The following is a 20,532-nucleotide window of genomic DNA, read 5'->3' on the forward strand; positions in this document are numbered from 1 at the left end:
ATAATTATAATTATTTATTATTAATGTCAGCTCAATAATTAAAATTAAAAGTGGAAACATTGAATTATTTAAAATAAAGTTAAAATTAAAAAAGTATAACAAACTAATGCTTATAAATATTGTTACAGTAGTTTAGGTAAAATTGAGGTCATAGAGTTAATCTACTCTTGGCGGTTTTGATAACCTGCCAATGCTATTCTTATGTAATATGGTTTATTTAAAGGGGTAAAAGCATGGAATTGGGTTACACCTTTTGGCAAAGAAGGACACCTTTAGGTTAAAAAACGCGAGCTAGATGGAGCATTTTAAGTACTTGATCGAGAGGGTTTAAAACAAACCCTCAATGGAGCATTATGGCTTGATTGAGCTTGTAGGCTTGATGGAGCCCCTGCATAAGTAATTTTTTCACAGACCATGGGAAAAAGGGAGGTTGGCCAAGACACTAAGGCTTGATTGAGCCCATGCATAAGTAATTTTTTCACAGACCATGGGAAAAAAGGAGGTTGGCCAAGACATTAAGGCTTGACCGAGGATATTGAAGCTCAATCGAGCAATTGAACCATGGAGCAATGCTTGGCCAAGACATTAAGGCTTGACCGAGGGTACTGAAGCTCAATCGAGCAATTTAACCATGAAGCAACCCAACCAACCTTGCCAACAACCTCACCAACATCCTAGAGGCTCAAGCCAACATAGGTTTCCTATCATTTTTGTCTTTTTTATTTATTTTTTCTTGCAAAATTAAATAAATTAATTTGAAAATAAAAAAACTTACCATACAAAAACCATGAAAACCACAAAAAGCCCCTTCAAAACAATAGAAACCAACTTAGAAAACCACAAAAAAACCTAGAAAACCACAAAAACCACCAAGAAAATGCTTCGAAACCACCAAAAGAACTATAGTCTAGGTTTTAATATTTTCCTATTTTAAATGGTAAAAACTTTATTTTCTAATTATTTTAGGTTTTAAAGTTCTTTTTGTTAGGAATCTAGTGAAATAAATTTTCAAAAAAATATATTTTTTTTGCTATTTAAAATGCATTTTAAATTTCGAACAAATTTGATAAAAAATATACTCCAAAAAATTCCAAAAAAAAATCAAACTATACCCAATAAATAAATAAATTAGGACCTTGAGATTGACATGGTAAATATAATTTCTCATGGCCTAATATCTATTTATGAAATAAAAAATTTGTTTTATTTTATTACTTTAAATTTAAGTTAATTTATATTTTAAATATTTTTTAATAATAAATATAGTAAAATTAGTTTTAACAAATTAATTACTTAAATAAAATATTAATCTTTAAAGTTAAAAATCTAAAACAAGTTTTTATTATATGTATGATGATGATGATGATGATGATGATGATGATGATGATGATGATGATGATGATGATGATGATGATGATGATGATGATGATGGGACCAAACTTTGGTCTATCGGACCTAAAGAAACAAATTATTTAGTTTGATTTAAGATTTTATTCGTATGCTTGAAGAGCTTGGAGAGAAGCCTCCCGAGCTCACTATAATTTTGACATCTTAATGTAGATAATTTATATAAAACTATAAACTATGTATATTATAACTATAATATAGCCTTACATAACTATAAAATTTAACATAGCATATATATATATATCTATATATATCTATATATATATATATATATATATATTCAAGATTCAACAATGCATCATTGATAGATACATTAAATCTATCATGAAAGGTGCATTTAAAGTAAATAAAATAATTTTGACTATTTTATAATTTGTACCATATTATTTTATTATGTAGTGTGTTGTACAAGAAACATTGTCTTCATGTACTTGCACCTAGTACATGTTATGCATCAAAATCAAACATTATATAAGAACTTAAAGTCTATTGGAGTATTTGGTTGACATGGAATTTTATTAGTTTTGCAAATATGTTTATTTCAATTTTTAACATATATGTTTACATATTTATGCCCTACGAATAAAACCGATTATTTAGAATTGAGAAAAAGTGTGAAGTCATATTTGATCACTTCTTTCGATTGTGTTTACATGGAACTTATTGACACTACGATCATCACCCTCCAACAATTTTCTTACAATTAAATTTTGGATCCTACTCACGATCTTATGATATATTGTCTATGGTCACTTCATGGTTGATTGAATTTTTGTTAAGTCTTTAAGTATTCTTCTCAAACTATAAGTGTCAAAGTCACTTCCTCACACATGCTATGTCTTTGATGAATTCACAAACAAAAATGTTTTTATGTAAGCTTAGATAACAATTGTGCAGCTCTTGAAAGTAAGGCTTGTGCAATCACTAGTGACAATGACTGCATAATCCATAAGCATAGTGTACTATGCAATACATGTTGATAGTCAGTGTGCACTCTCCATTGACAACCTTCCTGACTTCGATTGTAATTGTACTTCTATTTCGGTGAGTTTTCTCAAGTGTCGCTTTCATGTTCATGACCATTGTTTTTTCTTGCTTTCACTTTCACAGGTGTCTTTTTCATGTTATCTTTGCACTAGCATGTGTCACTTTCAATTTATTTAACCTTTGCAAGTGTCGTTTTCACTTTTCGCTTGCTTTCGCCAGTGTTGTCTTGCGGTTAGGGAAGTGTCGTGTCAAGTCAAAGGGAGTCATTTGTACATTCTTGAAGGGTAGTTACGATGCATTCCATTTACTATTGTGTTCTATCTATCATAAGGACATGCATTAGACACATTCCCAAAGTCTTGAGCATTGTTGCACTAGTGTCGTCACCTGTGTCACAAAGTGTATCGTAAGTGTTGCACTTGGAGGTAAGTGTTGTCTCACTATCATTTTGTTGAGGACATGTTGATTTCGGGTGAATACTTCATTATCAAATGGTTGATCATCTATAAGTGTGTGATCATGTTCAAGTCATGTTATGATTCCATCTCTTTCCTCTTTGGTCCTACACTTAGTCTTTTCTTGAAGATGATCCTTCCTTAGTCGACCTCCTCTTGGTCTACCTCCCTGAACTGCACATTGCATAGTCTCAAGCCTCAGTCATCCTATCCTTTGGAACTTCACAATGCGCAATCACTACCTCTAAGAACTATTCATTACACAGTCACAGTGCTCAACTACAACCTCTTGCTCCCCATAATTGCACAATCTTGCCTCCTAGACAACCTCTTTCTTCCCATTATGCAGTTGCAAGTAGCATTTTGTCTCCCTACCTTCCTAAAATGCACAACTACATAATTCACTGTCTCCCTTCCCTTTATGAAATGTGCATTGCATAGTGATAATGGTAAATATTTCCTTAATGTGACCCCAAACTACACAATCTTGTCTCCCAAGTCTCCAGTGCTATGCATTGTGCAGTCACAAGCATTATTCCCTCACTCTTGGCCCTTAGAACTACACACTCCACAATCCCTTAGCATTCCTCCTTGTCCAGCTCAACCAGTGATTTTTATGAAGCAAGCTAGACTAGGATATTTCCAGACTGATGTCATCCTATCGTGAGTGATTTTCAGTTGCAGGTGTTATATCTTGATAGCAAAGGATGATGATCGAAGAGAGGCAGAAGGAGATAATTTTAGAAGAGAATTATGAATATGTAACCATGAAAAAGTCATCAAGCAAGAAGAAGAAGGCACACTAGCTTACAACAGAAGATCAATTATCAAGATTGCATGAAGACTCCATATCAATCAGCCCCTTGGAGGATGAAGATGAAGTACATGCAAGACCCTCCATGAATACATGAAGGAATCAACAAGAAGAGAAGCTTGGCTTGGACATATCATCATGAAGATATGAGTAATCTTTTGCCAAGTCATTGCTTGTACAAGTGTCATCACATTGTCATATGTTTCAATGGGTCTTGCTACATAACATGGAATGTAATTATGTATTTTCAAGGAAATTACAAAATGTAAAGGTGTGGAAGTCCAAAAGTCACATGTGGAATATGAAAATTCACAAGTAAATGAAAGAGTCACTTGGACGTCTAAACCAGTGATGTGACTCTTTGATCAAAATATCCATTGCCTATCAGCCTAAAGAAAATTGGCAAGTGGAGGTCGTAAATAGAGCTTTGGAGAACATCTTGACTAAATTTGTCAGCAATAGCAAGAAGGATTGGGCAACATGACTGGTGGAGGCCACTTGGGTGTATAATACCAACTAGAAAACCACCACTAGGCTCACTCCCTTTGAGTTGGTTTATGGAAAGAAGGAATTGTTGTCCATTGATTTTGAATACAACACCATAAGAATGGAAACACAATTGGATTTGGACATCACCAATTCTCAACGAGAGAGGATGCAACAACTCAATTCTCTTGATGAACTTAGATTGCAGGCCCTCATGCATACTGAGGTGGTCAAATTGCAGAGGAAGATTTGGCATGACAAAAACATCAGAGAAATAACCTTCCAAGAGGGTGATTGGGCATTGCTATATGACTCAAGATTCAAGGAATTCAAGGGAAAGATAATGATAATATGTTTATGCCCTTATTGGTGGAAAAATGTCATGAAAATGTCTTTTTGCAAATCAAAATGATTTATGAAGAAGGAACTCCAGTTTTAGTCAATGGATACCGATTGAAACTCTACAAAATACCTCTGTCAAAGGAGGAGTTTACCAAATCAATAAGGAAAAGATGAATATGGTTGGGGGTCTCATAGGTCTCACTTCATCCAACCTTTGATCAGTAGAAGAATAAAAATAGAAAGAAAAAAAAAAGAGAAAGAAAGAAAAAGCTGAGCAAAAAATGAATAAGAATCCTAGGTGAAAACCTCCATGAGGAACCTAAGGAAAACCCTAGGACTGAAAACCTCTATGAGGAAGTCCAAAGGTAAAAAAAAAAAAAAAAGAGAGAAGAAATAATGAAAATATCCCTAGGTGAAAGCCTCCCTTTTGAAGAAAACTAAATCAACTAATAATAACACACTCACTCATAAAATAAATATCAGAAATATAGAAAAACCAGACATGGTGGAAAATGCATGAGAGAATTTCCTGTAGTCTCTCATTCTCATGAATTTCATTATTAAAATAATGTTTATGATACATATAAATACATGAGGAAGTTGTCTCGGGATATTGCATCTATCTTGAACAAACTTGATTGAGAAAATATCTCAACAACACACTAATCTAGGAGCCTAACTAGTTGGAGAGAATCTCTCAACCAACTAAGCCTAAACTGACTCCTAACGATGAGGAACAAACTCAATCTAGAAAGGTAAGATTAAATCCTAAATTTCATGAGTTTAATTAATTTAATTATTTGGAATTAGAATTATTTTTAATGTGAGAGTGAGGCTAACATTCCCCCCCTCAATGATAAGTCCAAATTAAGAACCAGGAACCATCTTCCAAGTTGGCATGCTAAAACTGTTGATCCTCAAAAAATATTTGCCTGAAAAAATACCAAAGCTGAATGCTAAAGAAACTCTAATATGAAGAGACCATGAGTTAGCTACATGTCTGATTCATCTCTAAACATTGCTTGATAACTCCATCACATGCCAAGCTATAAAAGGATCCAACTTTCCTTTGCTTGAAATCAACATCTTGTGCCCACTGACAAAACATTGAGAATGCCCACTGGTTGATGACGTTGAAAAACAACTCACTATTTCTTTTGTTGTGTTTGAAAACTGCTCACTGTTGACTTTGTTATCAATTGCCAACTAGCGAATTTGTTGATGCTCACTCACTGATGAAAATTCCCACTGGTTGCTTCGTTGATTTTTTCAATACTTTCAGTCTTACAAACCCTGTCAATTTCATTGACATTTTCCCCCCTTTGTCAGCTGAAAGGAGAGACAATTTTCTTCAAATTATTTCTGAACTCCCCCCCTTCAAGTGTAGGAGTGCTTCACTGGTGTACTCTCTCATTCAACTACATGAGAGTTCCATCTTCATTTTTACTATTGACTGCAATATGTGTGAGTGAATTCAATTGTAAAACTTATACAATCTTCTGACCATGGATGACCATTCTCGAGGATCAATCCATGAATAATCAATCTTCAATCTGCTATATTGTTGTTGTTTGCTGCATTGTGCTGATGAATTATTTGACTTGCCACAATGGTGACAAGGATGGAGATCAAAACACTGATCTTCCAGATGACCGGGTTTTTGATAATGAAGGCAGTTTGGTTTGACTGCAAATTCATTTTGTGTGTATTTTTGTTTGTCTTCAACTTTCTCATGGCTTGTTGATGTGACTTGTGCAAGAAACCCTGCAGTGACAAACTTAACAGACCTTGAATAATCTGGGATATGCAAGTTGTCGTCATCTTTGACATATCCTAAGCCTCGTCAATTTCTGTTACTTTGGATTTCTTCCCATGGCTTGATGATTGGTTTGGAAGAAAGTTGAACTGGATCAGGGACCACTTCGACACTTGAATTTGGTTGGATTAATGACTTGGAATCATCAGTTGTATTTGTATTGTTCAAAGACTTAGAAGCATCGCTCTTCTCTAGCAACTCAGTTCTTTATAGTCGCGACTCCAGTTGAAGGAACTCAAACATTTCATGTGCATGTTGAAAATGCACTTGAATATTAGCAAGAGTTGTTTTCTTGATGTTCACCATGTCGCTAGCTGATGATAAAATCAAATTGTTAAGAACATTTAATAATTGAATGCTTTTCGCCATGTGAACTTGTTGGAACTCATGCTCGCTTGCTTTTAATACTTGCTGGATTTTTAGAACTTGCTCACTTGATGTTTGGTTGATTGTTGTACGATCACTTTAACTTGTTTTAACAATTGATTATTTGAACTCACACTCTTGATTGATCAAAAGAAGGGTTTCTAATACTATCAAAAATGCACCCAAGAAAAATGCTTACAATGATTTGAATGACTCAGTTAAAAAACAATGGATTCATTGGGTTTAATTGATTCCCTATCAATTCAAAGCTCGGGTGTCGGTTTCAATCGAGAATGCACCCTTTCAACTCAATTTGTCTTTGATTACAATCCAACTTACAAATTATGATTTGCAAGTTATAGTTTTGTATTGAGCTTATTAAAAAATGGTGCAAGTGCAATTGCCAAAAAATTGTTGTTGAATTGCCGCAAAAATTGTTGATGTAGAAATGTCTTTGACAACTTGATTATGTATTGTTTCTTCTTGATTGTTTGTAGTTTGCTTGATTACATAAGCTTGAATGGAATTGATTATGTGCATGCAATTCACTAATTTGTTGTGTGTACCATATTAGAAAGATACCATAGGAAGGTTAGTGTCAAAACTAGACAAAAAACAAAAACAATATCAAGAATCATGGGCCATCACAAACATACACATGGTGTACCTAAGATCCCCTTATTCAATTTCAGGCAGATCTAGGACATAATCACCACCAAAAAGATATGTTTTTATTTAAATATGGGAGTACATCAACCTTCAACTACCAAGCAATGATAATTCCAAACTCGTAACCCTTCGAAGCAACCTGTCTTCAAAATATGTATGTTCACTGACTCAATCTCTCTCAAAGTAAAATATTACTTTGGAGTACAACAATGACTTTTCTCTAAAAAAATAATTCACTTATCACTCCAAATTTAAAAAATATGCATCTTATGACTCCACAAAATAACTTATGACTCCATTACACAAAAAATTACAAATACTCCTTATCTCTCCAAAACTTATCACTCCAAAATACAAAACACTTATTTCTCCAAAAAAATTTACCAACATTTCTTATCTAAAAAAAAATCCTCTCTCCAATAATAAAATTTTCCTTTCAATATTTTTTAAACTAAAAAAATCATGAAATCACTTCAACCATAAATTACCTCTATCTCTCTTTTGAGGAAGTGTATAGTTAAGCCTAAGGCTAGGGAAATCATACACAGATCACTTGCCATTAACTGTCAGAAACTTGAGACCCTGTCCCTCAAATTTAGGCATGGGTATTTGGGGGAATTATCATGGTGTCGTTCTCTTGTTCACCTGTATATAGAGGTAGATAACATAAATGATGTGGATATTCCGATAATGAACATTGTTTCGGCAAATAGGAACTTGAAAGAATTTAGCTATGTTAACGGTTCGGTACCCCTTGGGGACTCTGCTTCTTTAACCATCATGCATAATTGTCCAGATTTGGAACGCCTCTGTTTCCGTAGCAGTGGCCAATCGCTCAGTGTTCTGGCCCAATTGGGGATCCAATTGAAGGAGATTAATGTGATATTCGGTTGGGGTAGGGTTGTTATGATACATGGCCAGGGGACTTGGGATACAGAGCTTGAATCATTGATCTGCTCAAACCAGCAGTTAGAGATTATCAATCTACAATGTGCTTTGAGGCCCTCTTTAAGGACATTCTCTGCTATTGCTCTTTTTTTGAATTTGCTCTGCAGGAATCCTACCGGTACCAATGCAAGAATGTGTGGTGCAGGAACTTTGCCTCTATCAGAATAGGCATATAACCAACTTTGTAAACTTGCAAACACACAAACTATTATTAAATATGCCTTTAATGTTTAAATCTCATTAAAACAAAGGAATAGCAAATACTTACTTATTATCTCTGAGAATGCACAAAACTATGACAATGACTAGTCAAGCTAAACAAAAGCATGAGTGATTTCGAGTAAAAGGTGATATAAAGCAAGGCAAAATAGAGGCCCAACATCCCCCCATGCTGACCTTCTTGCATGTCCTCATGCAAGGAAATCAATTGTCGCATTGTTGCTCCCTTGCAAAAAGCAATATTAAAAACATTTATGGGCATTCGTAATGATGTTTCCTGCAATTCTATGTGATCACATTTCCTACGCTAGATAAAGATTGTTTCAAGAACAAAGTGTTTGTTAGACTCTTTGATTATTTATACTAATTTCAAGGAAATCAATCACAAGGGCTACAACAAAAATACCAAATTGCAAGGATCATGCGTGCTTGCACTGATCTTCTTACACCACCTAAACTACGTTGCTTTGCTAGCACTTTCTGCTTGCACTACTGTATATTACAACGTGATTGCACTGGTGCAAGCATAAAATCTACTAAGAAAAAAAGGGAATTATGGTAAAACGTGGGCTGGAATTTAACATGACTTCCTCAATTATACGAAAGGTTTTCTTTGCCATTTCTTTGATGCTTCTGAGCATATCCTTTTGCTCTTTCTCTAGCAGATCCTGCAATAAGTTCATGGGGGAACAAAGTAGTGGGAAAAGGGAAAAATTCAGAATGGGAAGGAAGTTTATTATAAGGATTCCAAGAATAGTACCATCAAGAGGGCGTAAACAAAAGTGGGATAGGGAAAAAATTCAAGGGGTAAAGTGGGACTTAAGAAATGGATGGGAAGGTAATCATTATGAGATTGAAGAAGAAAAATTATGGCGAATTACGAAAATAGGATATGAAGAAAGGCAGAAAATTTTCTAGAAGTTCTGTGTGCTAACCACGTTACGGTTCTAATGAAAATATCAATTGTAATAATGCAACAAGATTAGGTAAAAAAAGTAGAAATTATAGACAAAAGAGTATGGTACATACCTACTACCTTGTCCCAAATGAATTCCTTATTTTGTTTCCGCCCAAATTCTTATAATGTAAATCAAATTTTGTTGAAAAGGTGCAATCTCAAAATAACTACCACAAGTTCATGCACCTACTATAGCAATCTTGTACCTAGATTATGTAGCGCATATTTAAGGGCAACCACCATCAATACACATTGTTGCCAACTAGCATCTTGTGAGTAGTCATCATTGAGTAATTCATCACTCTAAATACCATGAAAGTCAAAATGAGTTATGATACCAATTAGCAACCTCTTTATTGAACACTCTAAATTCTATTGTTATCCGGATTCAAACTAAATTTCCTCTTAATATAGAACAAATAATAACCTTTACTAAGGGTACCACATCCTTAAAGATTCTTGGTTTTTTAAATATATAACAAAAAGCATCATGTTCAAATCATCTTTAAAACCATTGTCCAAAAAAAACATAATTTTAGGGGAAGAGAAATATAGCCAAGCAAATCATCGTATGCAATTCTTTAATACCACAGACATAGCCCTGCTGCCCGCAGGTGTCCATAACCTCGACAGGGGTGTCTTTGGGCCCATCGAAATGTCTATGTCCCACTTACTAGGCATGGATTCAAAGTTATTTTATTTTAATTTTAGATGAAGACCACTCTTCTGGCTTGGTAACCAACTAATGGCAGTGCCACTCACAAGAAGTAACATGGATGAACAGGTCGGCTCATGAAGAGACCTCCTGCCTTCCAACTTTTGGTCGAAAGCCATTACTCTGGCTTGGTGACCAGAAGAAATAATGTCATGCATGCTAGGTCTCATGATCGTGGTAGGTTGGCTCATCATGAGACCTCCTATCCTCCCCTAAATCTTTTGTATACTCAGATTATGATTAACCTAAAAGGTTACTTAATAAGTGGGGAGCTAGATCTGCTCCTTAAGAGTATGGGATGGCATGAAAAGTTTTTAATGACTAATCATTACTGACTAGTTCCTCTGCCCCAAAGACATAGTAAAGATATCCCAGATAATGACCAAAAGACTCCTTGAATTAAGAATGCTAGTGTTCTCATGAATAGCTTATTATGATCTTAACAAGAGTGGTCCTCCATAGGGGGTTTCCAATAGTACCTTCTAAGGGAAACTGAAATCATATATATCAGATGACAACTTCTTAGAGTGATTAGTCATGGTTACTTTGAAAAATCATGAGGTATTAGAGTGAATCATACTCAACAAGATGTGTCACAAATGTGTGTGTTAACAACCAATGTAGATCAAAAGTAGTTTTAGTGACTACACTTTTAAAAATAAAAAACCCTAATAGCATCTTAACACCTTTATTCACCTACACTACTTTACCTAAGAGGCGGAAGACTTCCTTTTATGTATAGGAGTACTTCCAATGAAGCCATGTGCAGATCAGGTCAAAATATATATTCATGCTCAAATTTATCATACAAACTTGAAAGTGTGCATGAGCATGAAAAACCAACGAATGTAAATGATATGACAACAAGAGTTTTAGAAGAGGATAATGTTGCCTTGCTTGATTAGTTGTTTGGAACCAATGTTTGATGTAATCATGGTAGCCTTGGTCCATTTCGTGATTTGGCCCATGCTACACATCTTCTTCTTCCTTATCATGTTGATTGTCCTCCTTAGGGAAATTAGTCTGTTGATCACATTCTGGATTTGATGATAGACATGTCAAGAACTTTTCGTTCTCAGGTTCCAATGGATACCCTTCGTTGATTATAGTGCATGATTCATTCGTCTCCTCAAAAGAGACTTCTAAATCCTCTTGTGATGGTTGAGAAATGGACAAATCCTTAACTATTGTTAAGAAGTTTTCTCCCTGAAAGGTAGAGATCAAGATCCCAGCAACTGCTAGGGCTTGAGAGAGAACCTTGATACTTGTTATCATCTTTAAGTCCATCTGGTTGATTGATAGTCCCTGTCAACACACACATATTAGTAACGAGGGTTCTTACAACACCCAAAAAATGATATAACGTTAAAGATTAGGATCTGAAGATAATTGATTTTAAAAGTTATTGGCTGAAATAAAGCTCACCACACTTGCATAAAAAATACAAAAAGATAAAGGCAGACTTACCCCTATTGCATCAACATAAAATTCTTACCAAATCAAATCACCTCCCCTGCAATGGCGCCAAAATGTTGGGTGTAGGAATTGCACTTAAGCAAACTCCTCAACACTTAATTTTCAACCCGGGGATTCGTAAACTTAGAGACGAAGCACAGGAAATGCCAGAGATGGTATGAATTTTCCTGATATAAATTCCTACTTTCTTAAAGAAAAGCTTGCATAATCGAAAGAGTAAAAGATAACTGAATCATCAAAGTAATCTAGTGTTGGAACAAGAAAGAATGCATTTGCAAAGGAATCAAAATAAAAAGGCAATCACTCCAACTGATCAATTTTTAATTACTGAGTATGTGTTTTTCTTTAGCAGAGACACTTTAGCAGTCTCATCAGATGGGCCCTTCAGACATGCTTATGTAGATATTTCCTTCTTGCACCAATTTGTCCTGCACTATCGCAGTCTGCTTGCACTAGTGCAAGAATAAAGATTTATGCAGAGGGTATAAATGGTGTCTGTAATAAAAGTGTTTTGCTTCCTGCAAAGGGCTTTGAACTTTTTCAGGTTCAGAGCACTCAGATCCCGTGGCAAGAAACTAGTTCTTGCACCAGATCATAGCTTCTTGCACTTAGCATTTAATTCTTGAAATAAGTGCTTAATTACTACAAGTGTTATTATATTGTGAAATCAAATTGCACACATGAAAATGAATTTTTTTGGTTTTAATGGAGTGCAAAAATAAAGAAACAATCCTTATAATTTATCCTATCATAAAGTATTTAATGAAAGCAATAAATTGCAGGGAAGTAAACTAGAAAGGCTTGCTGCATCACACCAACATGCACTAGTGCAGGTTCATTTCTCCTGCTTGGACCAAGCAGAAAAACCAATCAAACAGAACTGCAGAAAATGAATAGCACACCAATGTGCACTGGTGCAAGTTTATTTCTCCTACTTGTACTAGGTGGGAAAGCCAATCAGAACTGTAGAAAATGAATAGCACACCAACATGCACTGGTGCAGGTTTATTTCTCCTGCTTGGACTAGGTGAGGAAAACCAATCTGAAATCAAGTGCGGCTAAAGGAAATCTAACTACTTCACACAGTGGATCTGCTTTCACTCAAATAGGAATACATGTGCTTGAAATTAAATCACACTTGACAATATAAACATAAATTACAAGAAACAGGAAATAGGGTAAACGTGCTTGGTTGGCTGGGCCCTAGCCAACCAGTGTGTTTCCCTTTCAAATAGAAACACCACTCAGTACTTTACCAATTCATCAGCTTTCAAACACAGAAATACGATTTACAAAACATAAGGTGGAACTCCCTTTCTATTAATTCACTGAGGCAAAGTACATCATAAAATACAGAGTCCAACCCAGATTTGGGTGATACCAACAAAACAAAGTTACAACAAAACTGTTGTAGCATTGCTCCTCCACCATCCTCCTTTTATAATTTTTCATAATGATTAAAACGAGTTGTTCCTTTGCAAGGAATATGGGGATTGAATCCCAATCAATTCTAATTACATAGTATAATAGTACAATTGTTCCCCTATTAAAAGAATAAAGATTTAATACGAATTTTCCAATTATGGGTTTTTTCTAGAATTCTGGAAAATTTGGTAATTTAAACAAACTGCCTCCAAAGACCTCTTCGTATCTCCTCAACCATTACGCATTTTGGAAAATGGCCCATGCCTTACTCAATATCCTATACTGGGAAAAAAAACCCATGTTTCAGAATTTTGAAATTCGCAACGATCGGCGTGGAAATTGAGGAGTAAATCTGTTGTTGGGAAACTGCTGCAAATTCAGGTGGAAGTTGTAAAATCTGGACTGGTGCAGGAATGTTGTGGTGTACGAATCTTACCGGTACTAGTGCAAGAATGTGTGGTGCAGGAACTTCGCCTCTATCAGAATAGGCATATAACCAACTTTGTAAACTTGCAAACACACAAACTATTATTAAATATGCCTTTAATGTTTAAATCTCATTAAAACAAAGGAATAGCAAATACTTACTTATTATCTCCGAGAATGCACAAAACTATGACAATGACTAGTCAAGCTAAACAAAAGCATGAGTGATTTCGAGTAAAAGGTGATATAAAGCAAGGCAAAACAGAGGCCCAACAACAATTTTTAGGGGACAATTCCTCAAAGTATTAAGGATTTGGTTTTTCTTAAGAGATTATACTAATCTGAGAATCGTCTTAATGGACCTATTCTAGAGGATATTGGCAAATGTGTGTCACTAAAGCATTTAATTTTGTCCAAAAACAAGTTGAAAGGAAAGATTCCAATGTCTTTAGGGAATTGCAGTTCCTTATTAAGACTAGAGATTTCATATAATGAGTTGAGTGGAGATTTGAAGATAAGATTTTCAACATTAATGGAAGTTTTTTCTGCTTATTCTAATAGTTTTTCTAGATCTCTACCAACATCTTTGACTAATTGTACCAGGCTTCAGTTATTAGATTTGAGGGAAAATGTATTAACAGGTGAACTTCCTCATTATCTTGGATCTTTAAATAAGATAAGAGTTTTAAGCATGGATTATAACAAGTTTTATGGTCGCATTGATGAATGCTTCACAAATCTCACAAATTTTCAGTTGGTAGATCTACCAAACAATAGATTCAATGGAAAAATACCATCCAATCTTGAGAAGCTTCGAGGATTCAAAATTAATGGATCTTCTGGAGTTCATGGTAATACATTATATGAAGATACAAGGGTTGTCATGAAAGGATATGAATATACTTGACATATGTGCTATTGACAAACACAATATTTGACCTATCTAAGAATAATCTAAAGGGTGAAATTCCTTCAAACATTGGAAGTCTAAGTAGCCTAAGATTGCTGAATTTATTTGGAAATCAACTAGAAGGGAAAATACCTACATCTCTTGATAAGATATCTACATTGGAGGAGCTAGACTTGTCAAAAAATAATTTGAGTGGAGAGATTCCTCAACAAATCTCTAAATTATTCTACTTGGGATTTTTAAATGTTTCATTTAATAAACTATGTGGTAAAATCCCAAAAGGACCTCAAATGGATGGTTTCAATGGGAATTCCTTTCAAATGAATAAGTGCTTATGTTGTGATTCCTTACATCCATGTGTGGAAGTTAAAAACTTACAACTATGCAATAACATGAGTATTCCACTACACCCATGCAAGGGCATAAGTAATCCATTACATCCATGTAATGACTAAAAAAGTAATGGTTTAAGCAAAGCTAGATGGCTAAGTAATTTGAATCAAAAGGTCTCTCTGATTGCAATAGGGTTGGGATTTAGCTTGGGATTTGGTGGAATCGTCATCGTGATAATCTTCTCAGAAAAAGAAAAAAATTGGGTAATACGCCCTAAAACACGTCCATTCTATGGAGTGTACAGATTCCCTACATAAATTTAGAGTTTTCATATTGTAGGTATTCTAGTGAAAAAATATTGAGAAAAACTCAATATTGTATATATATAAACCTTGTATTACATAGACTATATATTTGATCGTTGGCACTTTAACAGTAGTACCTTATTACCTTAATATACATCAAGTTTACATCATCTCTTCTACTTTTTATCATGTACATAATACAAATTGTAAATCTGATTGTTCTTCATATAATTCATTGTATATTGATATGAGAGAGAATGAGGTGGGAGACTTGAGGTTCTACATGTAACTTTTAAGAAAACACTGTTGGGTTGTTTTTGGTTATTGATTTTTTTGCTTCATTTTTGGTTAATAATTTTTATTGTAATTTAATATTAGGGTTTTGGATGCCACACAATACTATACATTGTATTGTAAATGGTGAAGATAGTTTTTGGTTCATTTTCAGTGTTTTTTTGTTAATGTTTTTTTTTATTGTACTTTAATTTAGGTTAATATGTTAGGGTATTGGATGCACACAATACCATACATTGTATTGTAAATGATGAAGCTAGTTGATAATGAAAGTTAAAGATGCGTCTCTAATTTTTTTTTTGGGTTTTTTAGTTAACGGTCTCTACTACGATGTGTAATTGCCATTATTTACTCTTCTATTTTTAAAGAATATGTGTATGCATTATATATTATAAAGGTTTAAAAATGACTTCTACTCTAAATTGAAGCCATTTTTTTGTAAGATCAAGATATTTACATTACTATTAAAAACATGGGATTATATTAACAATTGTCTCTACTAGTCTGCCACTTGGGGAAACAAATCAGTAGCAGACACAAAACTTTGAAATTTTTCATGTTGTTCAAAACTTGAGGAATTGACAAAGAAAAATATACAAGTAGTAATACATTGGGAACATAAAATAAACTATAAATCACATAATTGTCTCTACTAGTCTACTAGTTGGGAAACCAGACCAGTAGCATAGACACAAAATTTTGAAATTTCTTATGATATTCATAATATGAACAATTAACAAAGAAAAATCTACAAGTAGTGTTACATTGGAAACATAAAATAAATTGGAAATCATAGAAAAAATAACAAAAATTATGCAACTAGTGTGAAGAGGTGACTTGTAGCCTTTCATTCCACAAGAGTGTCCTTCAAGCCTAGAGGCTGAGGCTCTCAACCTAAGTCTAATGTTAAGGAATCCATGCATGTCATTCTTTTGGTTACAAGTTTGATTTTGCTATTGATTTTTTCCACATTTTCCATTAAATCTACCATGCAGGGGATGATTCCCTCCTGAGTACTGTGAAAATTCCAAATTGGAATCCTATTGCAGCAACTAGTATTATTTCTCCTAATTGTTAATTAATTTAACAATTTATCTGCTACGGAAAATATCAAAATAAACACACTATAACCTTCACAAATAAAATACTATGGAAAAATAATGCGCTGGAAACTGAGAAATTATAGCACACACACATAAAATATGAGACAATTATTTTTAGGCAAATGTTCGCGAGAAAACCCAACTTGGGAAAATCCGGTTGAGGGTTTTATTATTATGTAGTAGTGAGAAATTCTAAGTATATCTAGATGTCGAAATCTGGCAATCCTACAGAGAAAAATATTGGAAAAAATCTAGTGAGGAATTTTCTCACCCCACAAGCAATCCACGACACAACTTGCCTTCAGAAATTCGGCCCTCTGACCCTCTACGTCAGCCTCTTTGCCGCTCTACGTAGCCTCCTTGGCGTCAAGCCTATAAATTGCTTATGATGAAGTCGTTCTGCCTTCTGTTGGTTGGAAAGATGATTCTTTGGCTCTCTGGGACTTCTTCCCAGCCTATGAAACTGAAGATCCCTCTCCCTCTCAACAAATCGAACTTTCCTCTAGAAGTTTGTGTGTTGCCCCTGCATCAGTTTCTCTATGGCTCTTCTTCCTCTCTATGAATGCACTCGCTGGATCTGGAATTCTTCCTTCAACCTCACTGTCTCTGTTCCTCTCTCATTGCTTCGATCTCTAGCTCTCTCCAACAATTAATTGTTGCTACTCTGGAAATCGATCTGCCAAGAAATTGAACTACACAAGTGTCTCATGTGATTTCTCCATCACCACATCGAACTCCTCTTATAATCCTCTGTTGGAGCACCAATGGCTAAGATTAAAACATAATTAATGGCTAGGATAATCTATGGATCGATCCGTGTGAGTTTCTAGATGATTCTCACATTGACCTAATTAATACTGATTAATTAACCTTATTCCCTAAATTTAGACTTAGGAAATATTTAAAAACTGGTTAATAATATAATTAAGTCATTTCTAGGTGGAATTTTGTTATGAAACCAGCTCAAGAAAAGATAGAAAAGATAGATCAACGCCTTAAAATTCAGCCTCTTCGAGGGGGCAACCTCCTTTACATTACATAAATGAACAATTCTTGGATGATTCAAATGACAAAACCTCCTTTCTATATATAGGAGTCTAAGGAGTCACAATATAACCTAGCCGACCTAACAATAATAATATAAAGCCACAAAAATAACAATAGAGGGATTCTATTGGGCATAGTAATAATAATATGGGGGCAATAGGGGCACAACAATATTAATAAGGGGTATAACTACAATAGTAATGGGGTAATCACTACTATTATAGGGACCCAACATGCCCCTCTCCTTCAAAAAAGTGTTGTCCTCAACGCTTGAGTAGTTCTAGATACTTCTGTATAAAATTCTCATCCTCCCATGTGGAATATTCAGCGGATAAGTTCTTCCACTTGATAAGATACTCCGAAATTGATCGATTTCGTAGCTGTCGAGTTCTTGTTTCTGTGACCGCTTCCAGTTCCAATATAATTTTTCCTTCCTCGTCAAGTTCTGGCAATATTGTTTGAACTGGGAGCTTGTCGCCTATAACATTCTTTAAACATGAAACATGGAAAACTGGGTGCAATCGAGAAGTTGCAGGAAGCTCCAACTTGTATGCCATAATACCAATCTTTTGCAACACCTTGTACGGACCATAATACTTTGGTGATAATTTATTATCCTTCTTAACTTGCTTGAGGGACATTTGCTTATATGGTTGTAGCCGTAGGAATACCCAATCCCTACATCAAAACTTCTTTCACTGCGATGTTGATCTGCCTGTTGTTTCATTCTATTCTGTGCCAACACGAGGTTATACGTTAAGAGTTGGAGGACTTGTTGTTGATGTTCGATGTGATGTTCCATTGCCTGAACCTTAGAATTTTCTCTTAAATATGATGTGATGGATGGTGGTTGATACCCATAAAGTGCCATAAATGGGGTCATTTTTGTTGTTGTATACCACCATTCAGCCAGAGGCAACCATTTGACCCATTGTGTCTGTTTATCAGATACAAAACAACGAAGATATCCTTCCAAACATTTTTTTACTATCTCAGTTTTCCCCTTAGATTGAGGATGATAAGATGAGTTATGAGCTAACTGAGTACCAAGACAAGAAAATAATTTTGTCCAAAAATTTCCAGTGAAAATGGGATCTCTGTCACTTACAATAATCTTTGGGTTTCCATGTAGCTTTTGAATTGTTTCCATAAATGCAGTAGAAACTGTACTGGCTTTAAATGGATGTGATAATGCACAAAAGTGTGCATACTTGGTAATTTTGTCAACTACCACCATGATGACACTCTTTCCCTCAGACTTGGGTAAACCTGTGATAAAATCCATTGAAACCTCCTCCCAACGTTGGCTTCGAATGGATAAAGGTTGTAATAGACCTCGTGTCTTAATTGTTTCAACTTTATTTTGTTGGCAAACCAAACATTCTGCCACAAACTTTTGAATATCTGATTTAAGGCCATCCCAAAAAATTCCTTCTTAACCCTGTGGTAAGTTTTTAAAAATCCTGAGTGCCCTCCTAAGGGAGAAGTGTGCAATTCCATAAGCATCTTTTTTTTTAGCTAGGAATTCTTACAGAGGTATAAGCGATCTTTGTACCATAACGAATCATTTTTCCAGCTAAATGTATCAGACGTACTGGAATCTTGTTGTAACTTTCGAATAAGTGCCCACACTTCTTCGTCATTCTTCCATTCCTCTATTGCTTCGTTTATTCAATCTGGTTGGATAATAGAAATGGCGCACAACAATGCTTCCACATCCTCATCCTTTCTTGAGAGTGCATCTGCCACCACATTTTGCTTCCCTTTTTTGTAGATGATTTCAAAGTCATAACCCAACATCCTTGTGACCCACTTTTGTTGCTCTTCAGAGGATAATCTTTGTTCTAAAAAGTATTTAAGGCTATCATGATCCGTTTTTACCTTGAAGTGTCTTCCCATTAAGTAGGGTCGCCATTTCTTAAGTGCATGGAGTATTGCCAACATTTCCTTCTCATAAGTAGCTTTGCTTAAAAACTTTCCCTTGATTGGACGACTTTCAAAAGCAATGGGTCTTTCATCTTGCATTAGAATAGCATCAATTCCATTTCCTGAAGCATCACATTCCACAATAAAGGTTTTTGTGAAGTCCGGTGTAGCTAAGATCAGTGCTTGGCACATTGCCTCTTTAAGATGTTCAAAGGCCTTTGTTGCTTCCGGAGTCCATGAAAATGCATCTTTCTTCAATAATGTTGTTAGAGGTGCTGCTATTCTCCCATAATTCTTAACAAACTTGCAATAATACCCTGTCAACCTTAGAAATCCTCGCAGATGCTTTATGGATGTGGGGATTTTCCATTCCTTAATGGCTTTAATTTTGCTAGGGTCTACCTTAACTCCTTCATGAGATACAATATGACCCAGATATTCCACCTCCTGTACTCCAAAGAAACATTTGGATCTTTTTGCATATAATTGTTTCTCCTCCAATAGTTGTAGCACCCTGTCAACATGTTCAACATGATCCTTCCAAGACTTGTTGTAGATTAGTATATCATCAAAAAATACTAACACAAATTTTCTAAGGAATGGTTTGAAAATTGAATTCATCAAACCTTGAAATGTTGAAGGTGCATTGGTAAGGCCTAAAGGCATGACCAAAAATTCATAATGACCCTCATGAGTTATAAATGTTGTTTTTGGAATGTCTTCAGTCTTCATTCTGATTTGATGATATCCTGAACGAAGATCCAACTTGGTGAAGTAAATTGATCCATGCAATTCATCCAGTAATTCATCAATGACACGAATGGGGAACTTATATTTAATAGTAAGCTTGTTGAGCTCCCTATAATCTGGACACATGCGCCATGATCCATCCTTCTTGTGCACCAATACTATTGGAGCAGAGACAGAACTTTGACTCGGTTGAATTATACCAGCCTCTAGCATTTCTGCAACCATACATTCAATTTCACTCTTTTGGACATAGGGATATCTGTACAACCTGATGTTTGGAGGAACACTTCCTGGAATCAGATGAATAGCATGATCATGATCACACATAGGTGGGAGACCTTTGGGAGTCTCAAAT

This window comes from Pinus tabuliformis, chromosome 3_1 (genome assembly GCF_031772625.1).
Source record: "Pinus tabuliformis cultivar Carrire ecotype Pingquan chromosome 3_1, CPIR1, whole genome shotgun sequence".
Lineage (NCBI taxonomy): Eukaryota > Viridiplantae > Streptophyta > Pinopsida > Pinales > Pinaceae > Pinus > Pinus tabuliformis.